This window comes from Salvelinus namaycush, chromosome 4 (genome assembly GCF_016432855.1).
Source record: "Salvelinus namaycush isolate Seneca chromosome 4, SaNama_1.0, whole genome shotgun sequence".
NCBI classification, from domain to species: Eukaryota; Metazoa; Chordata; class Actinopteri; order Salmoniformes; family Salmonidae; genus Salvelinus; species Salvelinus namaycush.
The window spans coordinates 50446414-50455748 of NC_052310.1; positions in this window are offsets into that span (position 1 = coordinate 50446414).

Consider the following 9335-nt stretch of genomic DNA (forward strand, 5'->3'; position numbering starts at 1 on the left):
CCCTAAAGCGGATCATTTTGGAAAAAGCCCCTCTGAGATGGGTTTGAGCCCTGGTTGGCTGACATGTTGTCCCATGGTGCAGTTACCTCATTTTTCTTCTTGTTACTGCTTCCCCCATCCACCAAGGTAGCCAGAGTAGCTTGTCAAGGACAATCCTTTGTGAGTATTCTTTAGCCTGTCATAGTCAAGCCTTTGTGGTGGACCCTATCACGTGGTGAAAGAATGCTGAAGTACAAATGCAGGAAAAGGAAAGTATTCAGCAGTAAGCTACCAGTTTATTTTTTATTGGCAATTCATTCTAACGATTCACTATAATTGTCTTCTAATGGCAATCATATCTAGAAAAAGTCCCTATGTCTACTTGTAAAGGTGTTTAAAGTTCATTACCTGAACTGTAATTAAGAAAAGCAAACACGAGGAACAAGCAAATACCGTCTCTTAGACTACATCAGTACCTGTGAATTGCCCTTCTGCCCATAGTGATGAAGAGATGCTATACAGTCCTTATTTCAACAACTGTACTTAATAATTCCAGAGGCTGTCCCGCACTCTCAGTTGACTTTGGTTAGAGAAAAGTGATCTGCTAAAGTCACAACTTCTCTGGTTTAGATCTCAGGTCAGGAAAAGCCTCTGTTGCACCCTTGAGCTTGAAACTTCAGATGTCATTGTCTACTCTTGCAGGATAAATGGATTCTGCTTCTCTCATAACTTTTGTATTTTGGATGCCCCCCCCCCTTTGATATGGTACCATCAAATAAGTTACTACATATTCAGAGTGCAGTTCCTGGGAAGTTGTGTTTTACCATTTTACCTTTGAGAGGTGAATACTTCTTGAGTATGAGTTCTCGTCAGGTGAAGCGAGACAGCTGACTTTCTCCAAGTCAATAACCTTCCTCTATTGTCCGCAGACTGTGAATCTTTCGAGTTTATAGAGTTGCTATCAGCAAGGGAAAACTCCAGCCCTGACTCTCTTATTCTGTCTGTCAAAATAAATTACTGTATCAACGTGCTGAGGGATTGCATCATGTTCAAATTTTCAGAATACAAATGGTACGAGTATATGGTTTTTGACATAAACTGTTTTCAACTGTTTTCAAGTGTTCTAATTTCAAGCAAAGAAGTCAATGTGTTGATAGACAGCCTCCTCTTATAAGCTGAAATTACTTGAATTGATAGGTGATCCGGGGTAATACTCTAGTTTATGACGTCATTCTGAGGTAAAAAAATATCTTCTGAGATTAAAGATGGATAGACTAGATAAAAGAAACACATTGGCTTTGACTATTTCCCTTTCACACACGCACATCCATTCTCTCTCTCTGTCAAAGTTTCTGACGCCATTGTGCGGGTCGTTGAGACTAGTCGTGTACTGATGCCTGGAGGCTAGCATGTCCTTGCCTATGTCTCTCTCTGTTTCCATCTCTTTCTCTGTTGTGTCTGGAGGTGTTGCTATGGGAACCTGGTCCGCCTGAGAGCCTGCACACACCTTGTTTTGCCAGAGTCTCTCTGACACCCATTCCCCACATCATAAATAAGTCAAACCCTAACTCAGGCTTTGAGACCTATGTATTTTACAGTAGGTCCACATCATTTGAAACTTCTGTCACATTTTGTCCCAGGAGCATATGCAATTTAAAGTACTGAGTCTAGAGATTATTATTTTATGTTTTTTTTTTTTTTTTATGTTCTGGCCCAATTTGTCAGAGGACAAAAGTAACTTTGTTTTATATACAGTGCCTTCGGAAAGTATTCAGACCTCTTGAGTTTTTTCTCATTTTGTTACGTTACAGCTTTGTTCTAAAAATGGATTGGTTTCCTTATCAATCTACACACAGTACCCAATAACGACTAAGTGAAAACAGGTTTTCAGATATTTTTGCAAATGTATAAAATAAAAAAAAACTGAAATACCTTACATAACTATTCAGACCCTTTGCTATGAGACTCGAAATTGAGCTCAGGTGCACAAAGTATCCATTGATCATCGTCCCCATCCAAAGGATCGAGCGGTCATGAAGGGCAGACGAAAATTCCAAATAGTATCCGTAAAGTTCGTAGAAACATGTCAAACGTTCTTTATAATCAATCCTCAGGTTGTTTTTAACATAAATAATCGATAATATTTCAACCGGACGGTAAACTATTCAATACAAGAGATAAAGAAAATGTCAAGCTACCACTTTCGCACGCAGGAACTAATCAAAGGACTGACGTGATTTGAAAAATGTTGCTCATTTTTCAGAATAAAAGCTTGAAACTATGTCTAAAGACTGTTCACAACCTGTGGCCGCCATTGGAAAAGGAATCTGGTTGATATCCCTTTAAATGGAGGAAAGGCAGGCAATGGAACAGGGATTTTTCAAAATAAGAGGCACTTCCGGGTTGGATTTCCTCAGGTTTTTGCCTGCAAAATCAGTTCTGTTATACTCACAGACAATATCTTGACAGTTTTGGAAACTTTAGAGTGTTTTCTATCCTAATCGTGTCAATTATATGCATATTCTAGCATCTGGGCCTGAGAAATAGGCAGCTTACATTGAGAACGTTGTTTTTCCAAACATAACAATTCTGCCCACTAGCTTCAAGAGGTTATTAAGGTCCCACAGTTGACAGTGCATGTCAGAGCAAAACCCAAGCCATGAGGTCGAAGGAATTGTCCGTAGAGCTCCAAGACAGGATTTTGTAGAGGCACAGATCTGCGGAAGGCAACCAAAATATTTCTTCAGCATTGAAGGTCCCCAAGAACACAGTGGTCTCCATCATTCTTAAATAGAAGACGTTTGGAACCATCAAGACTCTTCATAGAGCTGGCCCAACTGAGCAATCGGGGGAGAAGGGCCTTAGTCAGGGTGGTAACCAAGAACCCGATGGTCACTCTGACAGAGCTCCAGAGTTCGACTGTGGAGATGGGAGAAACTTCCAGAAGGACAACCATGTCTGCAGCACTCCACCAATCAGGCCTTTATGGTAGTGTCCAGATGGAAGCCACTCCTCAGTAAAAGGCAATCCCGCTTGGAGTTTGCCAAAAGGCACCTAAAGACTCTGAGACCATGAGAAAATATTCTCTAATCTGATGAAACCAAGATTGAACTCTTTGGCCTGAATACCAAGCGTCACACCTGAAGGAAACCAGGCACCATCCCTACGGTGAGGCATGGTTGTGGCAGTAACCCGATTAAACATCTCTGGAGAGACCTGAAAATAGCTGTGCAGCGACGCCCCCATCCAACCTGACAGAGCTTGAGAGGATCTGCAGAGAAGAAAGGGAGAAAGTCCCTAAATACAGGTGTGCCAAGCTTGTAGCGTCATACCCAAGAAGACTCGGCTGTAATCGCTGCCAAAGGTGCTTCAACAAAGTACTGAGTAAAGGGTCTAAATACTTATGTAAATATGATATTAAAGTTTTACATTTTTTATACATTTGCAAAAATTTCTAAAACACCTTTTTTTGCTTAGTCATTATGGGGTATTGTGTGTAGACTGAAGAGGGAAAAAAACGATTTAATCAATAGAATAAGGCTGTAACATAACAAAATGTGGAAGAAGTCAAAGGGTCTGAATACTTTCAGAATGCACTGTATATACAGTATATATATTTTTTATTACAGTATCATTTATTTATTTTTTTATCCAATTTTCGTGGTATCCAATCGCTAGTAATTACTATCTTGTCTCATCGCTACAACTCCCATACGGGCTCGGGAGAGACGAAGGTCGAAAGCCATGCGTCCTCCGAAGCACAACCCAACCAAGCCGCACTGCTTCTTAACACAGCGCGCCTCCAACCCGGAAGCCAGCCGCACCAATGTGTCGGAGGAAACACCGTGTACCTGGCCCCCTTGGTTAGCGCGCACTGCGCCTGGCCTGCCACAGGAGTCGCTGGAGCGCGATGAGACAAGGATATCCCTACCGGCCAAACCCTCCCTAACCCGGACGACGCTATGCCAATTGTGCGTCGCCCCACGGACCTCCCGTTCGCGGCCGGCTGCGACAGAGCCTGGGCGCGAACCCAGAGACTCTGGTGGCGCAGTGGTCTAGGGCACTGCATCGCAGTGCTAACTGCGCCACCCGGGAGGCCCCTACAGTATCATTTTATATATTTTTTTACAAATATGGTACATTTATATGCAGTAGTTATCAAATAAATATATAGTTTTTGTGATATACACATGATATTTTGGATAGATAGTAATGAGTGTGAGTCTAGAGTAAGTTGCTGGTGAGTTTGAAGGGGAAGTCAATAGGACGCTAAGAACCACAACCCCCCCCTCCACGAACACAGTCTCTTCCCGAACTCTAATCCATCCATTCGATAGCTAACAATATTGTGGCCCTCATCATCTTAGTTTGCCAGTGTAACACAGCAGTTTTCCCCCTCAGGTTAACGGTTATAGGAGTCAGTGCTACAGGATGTGAGTCAGGATTTGATGCTGACAGTGCTGAGATTCTGTCTCATTGGCCATGGGTTGGTCATCCTCTAAATAGAGGATCTGGGGACAGTTATCTATGATGGGGAAGGAGAGAGCGCTTAGTTAGGGAGACAATTATATAAATGTGTTGAAGCAGGAGGAGGACAGAGTGGTTGTGCTACTCTGCTGTGTTCGGTTGTGTGTGTCGGTGAAAGGCTCACGTCGTCCAATCAGAAGTGTCATTCTGCAATCCTGACTCAGAGCACCTTAACTGGAAATAAGTTAATAATGACTGATGAACTGTCATTTACATTTTAGTCATTTAGCAAACACTCTTATCCAGAGCGAGTGCATGTCCCCCACGGGAATCAAACCCACAACCCTGGCGTTGCAAGCGTCATGTTCTACCAACTAGGCTCCACATGTACGTACTCAGAAAGATAGGCACGCAATGTAGCTACATCAGTTTTCTACATCATGTGCTGTGTCTCAATGTGCTGCTGTTTTAGATGTTATCAACTCAAAAGGGAACCATGACAGCGAGACATGATTGGGATCACACATACTAACACATATGCACGCACAATGTGGTCTAAGGACAATTTGTATTATTATCTACGTACTGTGAATCTGTGACACTACATTTAGTATAATATATTATGTTAGGTTACATTATGAAATGAATAGTGGTTGTACAATATCATACAAATTTTAGGATGTATAGTATCATACGTCTTACCCAGTCATACAATAGCATACGAATTGGATGACGTACCTTAACATACAGCACAATATGTCTTGGGGTACGCATGGTATTACAGTGCCTTACAAAAGTATTCACACCACTTGGAGTTTTTGCTATTTTGTTGCATTACAACCTGTAATTTAAATGCATTTTTATTTAGAATACATGTAATGGACATACACAAAATAGTCAAAATTGGTGAAGTGAAATGGAAAAAAATACTTGTTTCAAAAAATTCTAAAAAACAAAAAACGGAAAAGCGGTGAGTGCATATGTATTCACCCCTTTTCCTATGAAGACCCTAAATAAGATCTGGTGCGACTAATTACCTTCAGAAGTCACATAATTAGTTAAATAAAGTCCACCTGTCTGCAGTCTAAGTGTCACATGTCAGTATATATACACCTGCTCTGAAAGGCCCCAGAGTCTGCAAAACCACAAAGCAAGGGGCATCATCAAGCAAGAGGTACTATGAAGACCAAGGAGCTCTCCAAACAGGTCAGGGACAAAGTTGTGGAGAAGTACAGATCAAGGTTGGGTTATGAAAAAATATACAAAACTTTGAACATCCCACGGAGCACCATTACATCCATTATTAAAAAATGGAAAGAATAGGGCACCACAACAAACCTGCCAAGAGAGGGCCGCCCACCAAAACTCACGGACCAGGCAAGGAGGGCATTAATCAGAGAGGCAACAAAGAGACCAAAGATAACCCTGAAGGAGCTGCAAAGCTCCACAGCGGAGATTGGAGTATCTGTCCATAGGACCACTTTAAGCCGTACACTCCAAAGAGCTGGGCTTTATGACAGAGTGACCAGAAAAAAATAAGCAAACACGTTTGGTGTTCACCAAAAGGCATGTGGGAGACTCCCCAAACATATGGAAGAAGGTACTCTGGCCATCTTTGGCCATCCCGAGAACACCATCCCCACAGTGAAGCATGTTGGTGGCAGCATCATGCTGTGGGGATGTTTTTCATCGGCAGGGTCTGGGAAACTGGTCAGAATTGAAGGAATGATGGATGGCGCTAAATACAGGGAAATTCTTGAGGGAAACCTGTTTCAGTCTTCCAGAGATTTGAGACTGGGACGGAGGTTCACCTTCTAGCAGGACAATGACCCTAAGCATACTGCTAAAGCAACACTCGAGTGGTTTAACTTCTCTAGGATAGGTTGCAGCATTTTCACGTTTGGATGAAAAGCATACCCAAATTCAACTGCCAGCTACTCATCCCCAGAAGATAAGATATGCATATTGTTAGTATATTTGGATAGAAAACGCTCTGATATTTCTAAAACTGTTTGAATTATGTCTGTGAGTATAACATAACTTATTTAGCAGGCGAAACCCCGAGGACAAACCATTCAGATTTTTATTTTTTTGAGGTCACTCTCTTTTCAATTGATTTTCATTGGGAATACAGATTTCTAATTGACCTTCTTGCAGTTCCTACCGCTTCCACTGGATGTCAACAGTCTTTAGAAAATAGTTGAGGGTTTTTCCTTTGTGTAATGAAGAAGTACGACCATTTTGAATCAGGGTCACTTGTTGTGTACTGTTAGATACAGGCGTGTGACCAGAAAGCACACTACAGATTGTTTTAATCCTGTATTGAACACAGATCATCCCGTCTTCAATTTTATCCATTATTTACGTTAAAAAATACCTAAAGTTGTATTACAAAAGTAGTTTGAAATGTTTTGGCAAAGTTTACAGGTAACTTTTGAGATATTTTGTAGTCATGTTTCACGAGTTGGAACCGGTATTTTTCTGCATCAAACGCGCCAAATAAATTGACATTTTGGATATATATCGACGGAATTAATCGAACAAAAGGACCATTTGTGATGTTTATGGGACATATTGGGGTGCCAACAACAGAAGCTCGTCAAAGGTAAGGCATGAATTATATTTTTATTTCTGCGTTTTGTGTCGCGCCTGCAGGGTTGAAATATGCTTATCTCTCTTTGTTTACAATGGTGCTAACTCAGATAATAGCATCGTTTGCTTTCGCCGAAAAGCCTATTTGAATTCAGACATGCTGGCTGGATTCACAACAAGTATAGCTTTAATTTGGTGTCTTTCATGTGTGATTTCATGAAAGTTGGATTTTTATAGTAATTTATTTAAATTTGGCGCTCTGCATTTTTACTGGCTTTTGGCCAAGTGGGACGTTAGTGTCCCACATATCCCAGAGAAGTTAAGGGGAAACATTTAAATGTCTTGGAATGGCCTAGTCAAAGCCCAGACCTTAATCCAATTGAGAATCTGTGGTATGACTTAAAGATTGCTGTATACCAGCAGAACCCATCCAACTTGAAGGAGCTGGAGCAGTTTTGCCTTGAAGAATGGGCAAAAAACCCGTGGCTAGATGTGCCAAGCTTATAGAGACATACCCCAAGAGACTTGCAGCTGTAATTGCTGCAAAAGGTGGCTCTACAAAGTATTGACTATGAGGGGGTGAATAGTTATGCACGCTCAAGTTTTCAGTTTTTTTGTCTTATTTCTTGTTTGTTTCACAATAAATATTTTGCATCTTCAAAGTGGTAGGCATGTTGTGTAAATCAAATGATACAAACCCCCCAAAAATCAATTTTAATTACAGGTTTTAAGGCAACAAAATAGGACAAATGTCAACGGGGGTGAATACTATCGCAAGCCACTGTATATGTCTTTCTCTGAGACCAGGTTGCTTGTTGCACCATAAGAACAAAGGAAAAGTACAGGCATCATTTACGTTGGTGGTTAGGGGAACAAAGGTTATGAGAACTAAAATGACAAAGGTTAAGAGAATTTACATAGCAGGTTAGGTGAAATAGGTTATTTTTAGAATAAGGTTAGCTAAAATCCTACAGTTGTCCCCAACGTGACTCAAACGCGCAACCTTCGGATTGCTAGACGGCCGCGGAATACAACTACCCATCTTCCCCGACCAACCTCCTTTCTTTTGTTCCTGTCTAAAGTAACTAGACCACTGTTTTGTAGGGCACGGAGGCAAGGCTGGCACATATTGTTAACCTCTAGAGAATAGGGGGGCGCCATTTCGACTTTGTAAAAATTCGTTCCCAAATTAAACTGCCTCGTACTCAATTCTTGCTCGTACAATATGCATATTATTATTACTATTGGATAGAAAACACTCTCTAGTTTCTAAAACCGTTTGAATTATTTCTCTGAGTGAAACAGAACTCATTCTGCAGCACACTTCCTGTCAAGGAGTGAGATTTCTGAAATCGAGGTCTCTGTTCTGGGGTCAGTTTATAAATTCCCATGTAAGCTATGGGGCTACATGCACTACATACGCCTTCCTCTAGATGTCAGTAAGCGGTGAGAATTTGAATGGAGTGGATTGCACCATCTGGGGCCCTATATAAGCCCGTGGAACGGAAGGTCCGACCTTTTCAACGGGGCGCCTGGCGCAGCAGGGACATCACATTGGCGTCCTGAAAAGCTTTCGTTTTAGCAGTTCTATATCTCCGGCTCTGATTTAATTTGATTTTTGTCTTAAAAAATTCATAAGGTAGTTAATTTAAACCGACTTATAGCAGTTTATATCGGTTTATTGCGATTTTCTGGAATTTCTTTGTGACGCGCTATCAGGAGTTGGACACCTTTCCGGCACATAGCTAGCGTTAGCTGCTATTTCTACAGGAGAAGAGGACATCTTTCAACCAAAAGACGATTATTCTGGAGAAAGGACACCTTGCCCAAGATTCTGATGGAAGCTCGTCAAATAGTAAGAAGTCTTTATGCTGTTAATTCGTATTTATGTTGAGAAATGTTAAACAATAATTGCGCCATGAATTTCGGTGCGGTCTCGCTTTAGCGGCACGCTGTATGTAGCAGTAACGTTAATTTTAAAAATCTAACACAGCGATTGCATTAAGAACTAATTTATCTTTCATTTGCTGTCCAATCTGTATTTTTTAGTCAAATTTATGATTACTTATCGATTACAATAAGTGCCTTTCCCAAGATTTCTCCTGACATTTTCTTTGCAGCTTGGCTACTTTTCTCATTGTATAACCACGATTTGTGCCGCTAAATATGCACATTTTCGAACAAACTCTATATGCATTGTGTAATATGATGTTATAGGACTCATCTGAAGAATTCTGAGCAGGTCAGTGAAAAAATTAATATCTTTTGCTGGGTTATACGTTATCACTATTTTTGGC